Source organism: Dasypus novemcinctus, chromosome 1, assembly GCF_030445035.2.
Source record: "Dasypus novemcinctus isolate mDasNov1 chromosome 1, mDasNov1.1.hap2, whole genome shotgun sequence".
Lineage (NCBI taxonomy): Eukaryota > Metazoa > Chordata > Mammalia > Cingulata > Dasypodidae > Dasypus > Dasypus novemcinctus.
Genome location: NC_080673.1, coordinates 52,236,708 through 52,250,452, shown reverse-complemented (window position 1 = coordinate 52,250,452; position 13,745 = coordinate 52,236,708).

Here is a 13,745-nt window from a genome sequence, read left to right as displayed (position 1 = left end):
TATTGCACTTAGATCAGAGGTTCTCAAATTTTCTCAGTTCTTGGAGTCCTTAGTGTCTCAGTAACATTTTCATGGTACCTCCGCCAAAATAAGTACTTTACAGTTCCATTTGTAAGTAGTTAGGTCCAAATAACTTGATAAGTACTTATTTCCTCACAATTTAGTATCCATTTGAAAAAATAAATAATTTGAAAAACGGTATATTATTTCTTTCTTAACCACAATTAGTTATTAACAGGGCATGAATAATAGCTGGGCACTGAACAACTTGTCAAACCTTGAAATCACGTTGGATATTGCCACCCTCATCTCCTTTCTCATTGATTGTTCTATTGTACTTATTTCTTATTACCTCAACCCTGGGAAATCCAAATTCACAAATATATGACATCACCAAAAAGAATTTACCATTATCTAAATTTGAAGCTGTCAAGAGCTTTGAGCTAATAGTTCACAAAGTGTCAGACAGACGTCAAAAGTTGGTGTGTTTCCATTGAAAGACTTATTTATCTTCCCCACCCCTATTTCCCACCATGTGTTTGCCATAGTCCAGAACATACTGGCCCACAATTTAGCAAGCAATGGACTAAATGGCTTTCAATTTTCTTTCAGTCCTAAAATTCTATGTTGAGAGACTTTCCTCACAAAATGTCACCCTGTTTTTATAGCAAGTAGATTTAAGGATGCTGTTACATTTTGAAACTTGAGCCCTTTATAATGAAAAATACTGAGATACAGCATATAGAGGGGTAAATGATTTGAAGCCAAATACATGGATTTGTACCCTGGTTGGATCCATTATTTACTCTCTGGGAACTAACAGGTCATTTAAATACTCTAAGCCTTGGTTACTTCAAATGTAAAATTAAGATAATGTTATATATTCTTCTTTGCAGTACTGTGACAATTAAATGAGGTAATACAGGTAAAATTCTCAACCAAACATTTAGCCCATTTTAAGTATAAATGTTACTATTAAAATGAGAATTTTAGTTGAGTCTGAATCCTTATTTGTAAGATGCTTTCTATAAACAATCAAGGGCCCCTATAATGTCAGGTGTGCCACTAATTTAAGCTAGAAGATTGGGACTGAACAATAAAGCTTTTAGAACCAATTTAAATAAATATGTATAATTTTTCTGAATAGTTTCTAACTTGTTTAACAACGTATCAATTTTTCATAAATAATTGTGCATTGGTTTCTACTTATTTCACATGAGTATAATCCAAAAACCATGATTACTCTATTTCTTAGCTCATCCAAAGTATTAAAAGACGGCATTATCCTAGGAAATAATTAACCACGTAACTTATTTTTATTATTTTTAAAACCCATAGAATGAGACAAAATAGTGTTTTCATAGTTCACTAGGTGAATTTTGTGTCTTATCACAGTTTGTAAGTCAATATCTGAAGATAGGAGTAAATGAACCATGAATTTTCTTATTTAAAAGTAAAGAATACTGTTTTCACATTTCACTAAGTGAATAATGTGTGCTAACACTGCTTATAATTCCATGTCAGTATATAGAAGTTAATGAAGCATGTTTTTAGATTTCAAGAGTAAAGAACACAATATTTTGAGTTGGCTATTTGAATCCTGTGTGGTATCATTGTCCATACGTCAATATCATTACATACAAGTGATTGAAGCATGCATATTAGTTTTTTAAAATATGCAACATGGTATTTTGAATGTTCACTATGTGAAACCTGTGTTTTAACATTGTAAATCAGTATCAGTACATTGAAATGAATGTAGCAGGCATTTCGTATTTTTAAATAAAGAACATAGTGTTTTCACACAAAAAACACAAAAAACCCATATTGTAAAATTAATTAAATGATTTAAATATGAGCTTACATTTAATAAAAGTTTACATATACATATATTTTTAAATATTTTATTTGTTTCTCCCCACTCCCTCATTGTTTGCACTTGCTGTGTCTGTTCAACTTCCTTGTCTCTTTAGGAGGCACCAGGAGCTGAACCTAGGACCTCTGATGTGGGAGGGAGGTGCCTAATAGTTTGAGCTACCTCCTTTCCATGCTTTATTGTGCTCTCATTATGTTTTTTCTTCTTGTGTCTTTTGTTCTGTCAACTCACCATGCCTGCCCATTGTGCCAGGTCACCATCTTCTTTAGGAGGTACTAGGATCCGAATCAGCAACCTCCTGTGAGGTAGGTGGGAGCCCAGTTGCCTGAGCCACATCCGCTTCCCAAAATTTATATTTAATATAATAGTTCATCATCAAACTAAAGGGTAAAGAATAATATCTCTTTCTGAATCTTTCTTCTTTTTCCCACTTAAACTTTTTGTTGGTTTTTGAAACTTCCCTCCCATGCCTGTCACATAATTTGTCTCAATATGAGCAAAATAGATCTTGAAATCTATGTTATTTATTTCACCCTTTCTGAGAGAAGAGCAGACCTGAAAGAGAAAGAGAGAGGGAAAGAGAGAGCAAAAGCACACATGAGAAGAGAAAATCAATCTACACCATTTGAGATAGCTGTACCTTGCTTTAAGGGTTGATTTAAGTATTAACTTAAAAAAAATTCCTTGATTCAAATAATAATTAATAGCTAAGTTTTAGAAATGATGAAAAGAGTAGAGTTAATATCTCATTTGACTTTCTTTGTGACTCTAAGACATGATTTACTACATACGTCAAGCACATGATATTAATGGACCAGCACTTTTCCTATAAACTCTGGCTTCACTGAATATTTTTAAAAAAATATAACTTAATTTTAAGTTAGCTTTATTTATCTATTTTTTATTATTTATTTATTCCCCCCCCCTCGCATCTTGCTTGCTCTCTCCTCTCTGTGTCCATTCACTGCGTGTTCTTCTATGTCTGCTTGTCTCCCTTTGTTGCATCATCTTGCTGCACCAGCAGCTCTCTGTGGACATGGGCCATCAGCTCTCCATGGGTGCAGGCCAGCTTGCCTTCACAAGGAGGCCTTGGGACGCAAATCCAGGGCCTCCCATATGGTAGACAGGAGCCCAATCGATTGAGCCACAGCCACTTCACTCACTGAATATTAAATGAAAAAAAGAAGTTCCAGCATAATGTCAGAGTCTAGTGATCATGTTCCAGTTGGTCTGCTAGGGGAGGGATTATGGAGCACAGAAGAAATTCAAGTGTAGTCATCATCTCAAATATAGCAGGCAGAAGATGCTCTGTCAGGACTGAGTGAAAAGAATCTGCACACTAAAATACAGGAAACTGAAAAACAGTAAAAATAACCAGAATAAATTAATATTCCTGGCATGAAATAATTGGTGTGGCTACTGATATGCTCCAAGACAAAGACAACTACCTACTGACCCAAAGGAAGAACAACAGTATCCCAAAAGGACTCTACGAATCTCTCTCTAGAATCACAAAGAATTTATCTCCATGTTCCCCAGGCATTTTCCTCTACCTCTACTCTCTCAGTGGTACTCAAAAGAGGGTGGTTCCTTCCCTGTATCTCCCCACCTCCACCATGGACCAGCACAGAAACTCAGCACAAAACGATTACCCTATGTGCTTGCAGAGTACTTTTATTCTTGATTTAGAAACTAAGTATGATTGGGGCTGAGGGAAGGAAAAGGCAGACTGAACTGAAAGAACATGGCTGAAAGCTGGGATAGGTGATGTTATTAGAAAGAGACTTGTCATTGAAGTATCTGTCAGTGCAGCCCCTTTCCACAATCCATCATCTATGTCCAACTCTTTTTAACAGTCCCAGATTTGAGGAGACAGAAGTAGGTGGCAGCAAAATGATGTGTTTTTGGAGTAAATACAATCATTCAAGATTGTAAAGAGAGATGAAATTGAGTAGATCAGCCAATGGGAGGCTTTTAAAAATAACAGCCTAAGAATTAGTATCTGATTATTAATAAATGGGCAAGTATCTTAAGATTTAACTGCATTGATTTCCCATGTGTAACTTTGGTGTTTGATCTTTTATTTTCCTTTGTAAATCAAAACAGCACTTTACTATCTATTTCTCTCTGTGTTACTTCAAAAGAGTATCAAATATAAACCATTTTTAAAGCTGATTTTTTTTTAGGTCAGCAAAAAGAGTTTATTAAGAAATGAGAGAAAAGAGAAAATTACACACCCAGACATGGATGTGGGTTAACTCCAGGCAAAGAGGAGGCTTGAGGTCGGGACGCAGCCTTTGTCAAAGTCCTTCTTCACTCCTCCCCTTTCCCAATGTTTAATTAAGCCCCACCGTTCGCAGTTCTTTACTGATTTGGGGACTATTTTGTTGATGCAGACCTGTTTTATTTTCCTCCACATATTAAAAACGATTGAACTCAGACTACACAGAAATCAAATGGCTCAGTCATAAACTTGAATGCTCCATAGGCACTCAAAAATATGTCCATTTCACAATTACTTTGAAATAATATCCCAATGTCATTTTAATTGGCTGGCTTTTTTTTTCTATGATTGTTCAGTGATCCAGTCTCTTGAGAAAGAATGTGTATATCTGTGTGTGTGTTCTATTGCAACACAAATGGAATTTTAAAAATGGTACTTTATGCTGTTTTCAACAAGAGTTTACTTAATTCTTGCATACGTATATATATATAGGCATTGAACATTTTAAAATGGAAAAACAAAAGCAGCTATAGAAGCCTATTGCTATTTGTCCTTTGTTATGTTACTTAATGTCTTTCTTTGAACCCCAGTCTGCCTTATGTAAATTGGAGATAATAATCCTTACCTTGTAAAGTTAGTTTTGGAATTAAAGATGATGCAAATTAAGCTCCCAGGGTATGTGTGCCACAGGGCAGTCGTTAATTATACATGGGTCAATCCTCAATGAGTTGTCCCTTTATTAAGGAAATACAGGGCTTTGCAGATCATTGGAGATGGGTTCAAATCCTCAACTCACCATTTAATTTCTGTGTGATCCTAAGCAAGTCTATCTCTGATCTTCAGTTTCCAGTTTAATAAATCACCAATTTCGTCCAGAGAGATTATAAAATAAGCTCCCTGTCAGAATGTTCATACTTTTAATAAGTTTCCCAGTTTATATCATTCTGACACTATAAAACAATATCTTATCTCAGCTGGATCTATATCTGTTAGGTTGTTTGTCTGAGTCATGGCACTTGCTGAAATACATCAGACTCTTTGAGCCTTACATTTTTGTTTTTGTTTTTGAGTGCATAAGTATTATAGCACATCTGGCATGAAAGCCCCCTTAAACAACCATAGGGAAAAAAAGCTGGTCAATTAAAATGATATTGTGCTATTAATTCAGAATGATTGTAATGGAAAATCCCAGGAAAGGTTTTTTTTGGTATAGGATTACCTGCAAGCCACTATTTATAGCTATATTAAACCTAGAAAAATCAACCACAAATCTTTGTAAATTTCTTACTGGCAGCAATCATGTATTGTCCCATCAGAAAATAGAGACTGTTCCTTCTGCTACTTCTGTGTAGGCTGTGGCATGTGGTAGATTACTGAGTACAGAGTTAATAAATGCTAGTAAAAGGATGAATTGGTTATATTAGCTGTAGGTCTACAAATTTGGGTTCAAAAATCTTAGACTTCCCAAATTAAGTTTTGGTATAAATGCAAACAAATGTATATTTTAAAGGGAAAATCTGTGTTATGTGACATGCGAATGAAAAAGTGAGGTGTCCAACACATTTTACATGCCCATAATTATTTATGTATAGAGGAAAGCATGTTCCAATACCATGTGAGGCTCTTTCCAACACTTCTATTTTCATTATGTTTGATTGTAGAAGTCAATTTTGCAAACAAGATCTTCCTTTGTGTGTTCAATATCCTTATTTCTTATACATATTTCAAAAGGAAACGTGCCAGCTCCCACCCCCATCCCAGCCCTTGCCCATTTTGAGGACCATTTTTCAGGGAAATGGGCATTCAATGTTTGCAGACCTTTTGACTTATTGTACTCAAGAGTAAAACTTAATTCCTTTTCTTGGAATATATCATACTTCCTATAATGTTTTGGACAAGAACCCAAAAAGGTATTATATCTATCTAAAATTTGCTTTTCATTTTGAGCTACATACTAGGTACTTCTCTGATTTGCTTTAATACAAAGGGCGTATTAACAACTTTTTTCTTACACTACACCAATCTGGTTTTTAATGAGTTCTTAATGGGATAATTGGAAACTTAAGTCATCATTGCCTTTGTACGTTCTCAACATCTACAGCTAAGGGAGTCTAGTGATGTCCTTATCACTTTTCAAAGCATCTTTTCCCAGCTGTGCCATTACTTAATTTATCATCAGATGTGAGTGATCTAGTTTCTCTATGTCCTAGCTTCTTTCAAAACAAAGTAGAAATATAAAGCAAGTATCCTTGTAAGATGAGGTATTTTCCTGGCAATGTTTCTTAGGCTCTTAACCAGTGTGAGTTGTGATCTTAGTTTAAATTTTGGATCCTTTAGTTGAATTTGTCATAGGAGGACTTCTGAATTTTAATTTTAAAAAGTCAAGCTCTAAATGACTTAACCAGTGTGAGTTGTGACCTTAGTTTAAATTTTGGATCCTTTAGTTGAATTTGTCATAGGAGGACTTCTGAATTTTAATTTTAAAAAGTCAAGCTGTAAATGACTTAACCAGTGTGAGTTGTGACTTTAGTTTAAATTTTGGATCCTTTAGTTGAATTTGTCATAGGAGGACTTCTGAATTTTAATTTTAAAAAGTCAAGGAGCAAAATGTTCATTATTTTCTATAGCCATTGAAACATATTGTTTTTAAATAATGATTATTGCCATAGATGTTTATAACTCCCAAAATTTAAAATATCTTAGTAAAATATAAGTGAACCAAACACAGATTCATTTCCATGGCAGAAAAATTATTTTATGGCTTTTCTCCCCCAATTAACATTGATAATGGAGTTTGTTCCAAAAGAAAGCAACGTGTCTTCAACAGTACTTTGCAAGTGTGTTTTCTGAAATGCAATTTCTATAAGAGATTAATTGGTGTTCTACCGAACAGTGATTCTCTGACCAATAAATTTAAGTAATGAGTCAATGTTAAATCGTTTTTGTTGCTGATAATATTATTCTTTTTTATATTGTTGAATTAAATTTGCTCATATTTTGTTAAGAATTTTTGTGCTACTTAAAAGAGATATTTATCTGTAGATTTCTTTTCATGTAACATGTTTGTCTGTTTTTGGCACACTTATTCTGGTCTCAAAAAATGTGTTGAGAAGTGTTTCCTTTCTTCCTCCTATATTTTCTTAAAGAGTTTCTATAAAATTGGTACTTCCCTTAACTTGTTGAGTTTTCTTTTTCTATTCTTTTATTTTTGTGAATTTGAAATCAAGTTATTTTTTTTTTAATTGGAATTATTTCTTCCTTAATCGTTCAATAGAATTTGCCAATGAAGTCTTCTGGGCCTAGAATTTTCTTTGTAGAAAGGATTTTAATTTTGAATTAAATTTCTATAAAAGATACAGATCGATGTAGACATTTGTAGCAGTTTGATATGGTTATGAATTCCAAGAGTAGATATCGGATTATATTTGTAATCTGGTCTGTACCTGGGAGTGATTAGGGTTCTGACTGGGCCACGTCATTAGGGTGTCATTAGGGCAGATAAAAGACATGGCAAAGGACAGAGTTGAGGGTTTTTGATGTTGGAGTTTTAATGTTGGAGTTTGATGCCGAACCCTTAAGCTGGAGCCCTGGGAATTAAGCTCACAAAGGAAGCCGAAGCAAGCCCCAGGAAGAGAGGAACCCTGAATCCAGAGAGAAGCAAGACCCTGGAAGAGAGGAACCCAGGAAACCTGAGCCCTTGCAGGCATTGGCAGCCATCTTGCTCCAACACATAAAAATAGACTTTGGTGAGGGAAGTAACTTATGCTTATGGTCTGGTATCTATAAGCTCCTATTCCAAATAAATACCCTTTATAAAAAACAACCAATTTCTGGTATTTTTGCATCAGCACCCCTTTGGCTGACTTATACAGCATTCTATTTCTTTTTGCATCAACTTTAGTATTTTGTGGCTTTCAGGGAACTTATCCATTTCTTCTGAGTTGCCAAATTTATTGCCATGAAGTTGGTTTACATGTTCCTTCTTATACTTTTATTCATAGTGTATATAGTAATGTTTCTTCTTTAAATGTCAATATGGATAATTTGTATTTTCTCTTTTTTTCCGTGATTAATTTAGCTAGAGTTTTGTTGATTTTATGAACTTTTCAGATAAACAACTTTTGTTTTCCTTAATTTTCTCTTTAATTTCAGGTCCTGTCTTTATTATTGTCTTCCTTATTATTTACTTTGTGTGTATTTTCTCCTTTTATTCATGCTTTTTTATTCTATTAATTTAACCTTTTCTATTTGTAATAAAAGTATTTATATGTATAATATCCCTCTAAGAAGTTTCTTTAGTTGCTTCCCTCAAATTTCAATGTTTGTTTTCATTATTACTTAATTCAAAGTATTTTTTTCATTTCTCTTTTGCATTTTTTCTTTGATCCATGCTTTATTTAGAAGTATGACAGTTACTTTGGAAAATTGATAGTATAGACCTTGAGAAATGGTTAAACACTCTATAATTGTTTATATCAAGGACATAAGGCATGCTTGGAATATAAAGCATAAGTAGAAAATAGTTAGGAAAATTGCTTCAGGACTGGGTCATTTAATTGTACAATAAGACCCCACAGATACATAGCATATTCAGCTTCAGTCCCCGTGACAATAAGACCCAAGACAGAGTCAGATCTGAGGGACTGACATTAGTGTGAAGGATATGTCTTCTGAATTAGAGCAGTCATGATAAAACAGATTAGGAGAACCTTTGGTTGAGGATGTCAAGCTTGATGCAGAACAAAAAATTACAGATAGGAAAGAGCCAAAAAGCATACCAATCTCAGATTAACAAATTTTTCTAAATAATTTCTGTAATATTTTATTATTAGAAAAGATTTCATTCTTCTATAGAGGACAAGAAAACAAAGACAATGCATAAATCTGTTAAGAAATATTAAGCATAAATAGTAAATAAGCTAGTAGTTTTCAAAGTATGGACAAAACTCACAGTATGTGAGTTAAATATAGACAATGCCTAAATGTGTAGCTTGTGAGACAGAGACAGACTTAAATAGAGATGATAAGTTAGAAACCCAAAAAGCATGTGAAAGATGGAATACATGGAATATATGTAATTACTGGACCAAACAAAGATATTGCTTATTGACAGAAAGAGATAGAAATTCATAAGTTATGATCATATCCTTCTGAGCATATTTCTTTGTATATCTATAAATTCACCATTCATTGGTTACAACCAATATAGTCCCATTCTATTCTTACCACATGTTCTTTGCCCATGAAATGCAGATAAAAATCATAGCTGTTCAGCAAGGTACTTGGAGACATACATCTTTGCTCTTAGGTCCCTTGGATAGAACAATCATATGTTTTGGCTCTAGATAATTTCAATTTGTACCCTTCCCCCAGTTATTCAGATCTCAACTCTGGTCCTCATCATTATACCATCAGAAGAAAAGAGAAAGCTGATGTGGCAGAGAGAGAGAGAGAGATAAGGTAAATGAACATTTTATATAATCCAGGTTCAGGTAGTATGGTCTTTCACCTGCTTGCATCCTTTCCTAAGTGTGTAAAGTGGTATTCCAATGCTTTCCCTTTACTTTTGTGTATTTAAATTGATTTAATAAACTATGTTATTTGAGCATCTTATTTTGGTCTGTAAGCCTTTCTGTTCTGAGACTTCCAGGATTTTAATCGAAGACTACTATTTTATCAAGGTAATTTCCTACACAATAATTACCAAAATAAAAAAAAGTTATTTTAACCAAGATTATGAGCTTTCTATTGATATAATTTCTTAAGTTTAATTTCGATAAAGCTTTTGAAGAAAGTTTAGCTAAAAACTCTATAACATATGATTGTAGGATTAAACATACATTTAAGCCACAGAACGAAGTTACTCAAATTATCAAATTATTTCAAGTTACTGGCAAAGAGCTATCATACATACACACACACACACACACACTATATAGACATACACACAAAAATAGTTCTCAGATTTTGGTTCTACCAAGGATTTAAAACTAAAGTGGCAGTTGAAAATATTTTTTAACAAAGTCAGTTCAATAAATATTTACTGAAGGCCTACTATTTGCTAGGAACAAGGTAAAAAATCGATGTTAGTTTAACTTTGAATATTGAAGTAAACATATTATTGGTATCGAACTATTGGCATTGGTCTATATCCTTTCGTGAGTTATTATGTGTTATAAAAATGCTTGTATTTAAATCACAGAGTTACTTTAAGAAATGTTTATTTGCCATGTGTCAGCATGTATGTATGATGAAAAGTAAAATCCCCTTTACAATTTATTATTGAAATAAATGTTTAAAGATTTATTCGAATTATATAGATTTATAATACACTCAAACATTATATAAATCTAAGATGGAACTAATGTTTTTTTAAACTAGATATTGATTGGTAAGGTCAACTTTAAATAACTTTTCAGAATAGTATTGTTATCACATGAAATTATCCCTTGGTTAAACCCATCCTTCTTCCCTCACTAAGTATCAACACATTTAAATGTGTATATACTTTAAATGTATTAAGAATTAAGTATGCTATGATTTGTTTTTAACTCATCTCCAGCTTTAAACAAGGTGCCTTTTCCCCTTCTTTGTCATGGATACACACTGACACTTGAGTCAGATAAATCACCCATTTCCTTTGGGAACCAGCCAGAATCTGTTAGCTATGTGTTACACTGTTTTAAACCTGTAGCAGTAAACTGTCAGTCCTTTGTCAGTCACTTTATTCAAAGAACTTTTGTGCTATAGGGGACTCACAGTACTCACAACAGTTTCATTAAAGAAACAGGATGTGATTAGGAGGCAGAAATCTAAGGGAATTGATGAACTTCCTTCCTGGTGGTAGCCAAAATTATCCTGGACAAACAAAACTGGACTGAGCACTACTGCCTGAGTGCTGATGGTGTTTTTCCTAATGAACCCTTTGTTTTAGAAGCAAGGGAGGGTGCTAGTCACAACAAAGTTAGGGGTATGCACTGGAGCCAGACTCTCTGAGTTCAAATCCGTGTTGAGCCACTCAACTGCCATGGAACATTAGGCAAGTCACTTGATCTTTATGTACCTCAGTTTCTCCATCTGTGAAATGGATGTAATAAGAGATAGTACTTGGTAAGATTGTTGTGAGAATTTAATAAATTAATATTTGTGCTTAGCTCAGCACCAGGGGCTGTAGGAAACACACAAGTGTTAGTTAGTATTGCTTTGATTTTTGAAAAAGCAGCAGCATAAACTCTTGAAAACTTGAGTAATCTTTAAAGTAGAAAGTTCCTTTATGGTCAAGACCATACACACATACGGACACACACACAGGGGTGTGATGGGAATAGGAGGTATGGCTCTACTTCAGGCATGTTTTAAACGAAATGGGAACTCGAGAAGTCCCATGCCATGGTTTGTGAAGAGAAGAACAACTTGTTCTTGGCCTGTGGTTTGTTCTTAAAGGACCATGATATTCAAGGACACCATCGTGGACTTTGAACAATGAATCAATTGAACTAGCTTTTAACTTCTTTCACATAGTCTCAAAAACTACAGAAAACATGTACTAAAAATTCGTTAAAAAATACCCAATTGGCAAACATTGTCTTTGGAATTAAAAAAATATATATTAAAATCTTACTGAACTATGATTTTTTTTGTTAATTATTTAAATTCCAAGAAAGATTATTATTATGGTAACTTCTGTGAGGTTTAGTTTATTTTTACTTCTTCATACATTGTACTTTTATGAGTTATCTTAAGGCAGTTGCAAATTATTTCATCAATCTTGGTCTTTGCTTTTAATTTATAAAGTGGCATTTACTTGTTCATTGGTGTGAATAATTTTCAATATCTAGCCAAATAGCCTGTGGCAACAGAAAATGTTAGACTTTTTTGTGTGAGTACAATGTAACAAGAACAAATTATGCAGCAAATCCTACTTCATTTAATTGCAGGCTTTCACATGTCTAATTTGAAAATTTTTTTTTTCTGTAATTAAGAAAGAAAATTTGATCTAAATGTTCTGGAGGCAAGTAGTATAGCAAATAATCTTATGACTATATTCATTTTCAACATTGCTTTATACTTATTCTGTTATTTGATTTCCTTAATTTGACCAAATACTTTATATATAATCATTTAGCTCCTCTTGTACCAGAACTTTCATGTAGTAGAAGCTGGACCAATTTATAAATGTACAACAATTTATTATTCCTATGACTCAGAGTGCACTTTTCACCTTATTTTATGTAGAAAAATCCCATGTTGTGACACCTCTCCAATAGCTTGGAATATTCATGATAGACAAAATGTGTTAAAAGTGTGCTGTCAGGGAGAACTGTGAGCAGGTGGCAGGGTAGGAGGCTCCAGGATTCAGTCCCTTCACTAGAACAATTATTGAACAGGCAGGGACAGTCTGAAACAACTGTTTTGAAACTCTGGAGTCCAGCAGAATACTGTAGTCTCCAGGGAAAAGACTGATAAATTATGGTAAAGACTAGTAAATTGCACTCTCTCTGGGAGGCAGTTGCCATGTTCATGCCCCACTCTTGCTACAGACTGCTATGGGGTCCTACCCCTGAGTAGCTCACTGGGGACAGAAAGGGACATAAAATCATCTTCCTCAAGATTAGGGCTGGGCATGGCCAATAGCTAATCACAGACTTCTTAAAAAGATTTATTTATTTATTTATTTACTTCTCCCATCCCCCTCATTGTCCTCTCTGTGTCCATTCGCTGTGCATTCTTCTGAGATTGCTTGTCTTCCCTTTAGGAACCAGGAACTGAGCTTGGGACGTTCTGGAATGAGAGAGAAGTATTCAATTTTTTAGTCCACCTCAGTTCCCTGGTCTGCTGCATCTCTTATTTTCTTTCCTTTGTTTCTCTTTGTGTAGAATCATCTTGCTGTGCCAGCACTCCCTTGGGCCAGCTTGCTAAGTAGGCCAGCTTGCCTTCACCAGGAGGTCCTGGGCATTGAACCCTGGGATGGGAGCCCAATCACTTGAGCCACATCTGCTTCCCATGATCACAGTGTTTGATTAGTGACCTCAGATTACTAAGACCCCAGCTTTAAGGATGGCCATGGTTTCAACCTGCCCTGAGCAAAGTTGCTATGCTTCTTCAGGGCTGTGGGGGACAATTGAAAGACTGCATTTGCTGGCCAGATTGAAAAACTACAGTGTGTGTGTGTGTGTGTGTGTGTGTGTGTGTATCTGAATATGTATAAAAGGAGAAATATTAAGTTATATAATAGAATATTTTTTAAATCCATGAAACTGCAGTACACAAACTGCGAACCCTAAGTTAAACCATACAATAGAGTTAATAGTACAATTATAAAAATGTGCTTTCATCAATTATACCAATGTACTACAACAATACAAGGTTTTAGAGAAGGGAGACACACTTAAATTTTGTGTGTGATAATTCTGTAACAACCTCTCAAAAAAAAAGTAATTTTTTTAAAGTGCTCAAAAAGATGAAGGAAAATACAGGAAGGCACTAAAGGAAAACAATGAGTAATATAAGAATCTTAGTAATGAGATAAAAATTTTCAGAAAGGAACCAAACAGAAATAGTGGAGTTGAAGACCACAATAACTGAATAAAAAATTCCCAGGAGGGTTTCAACAGCAGATTAGGGTTGGCAGAAGAAAGAATCAGT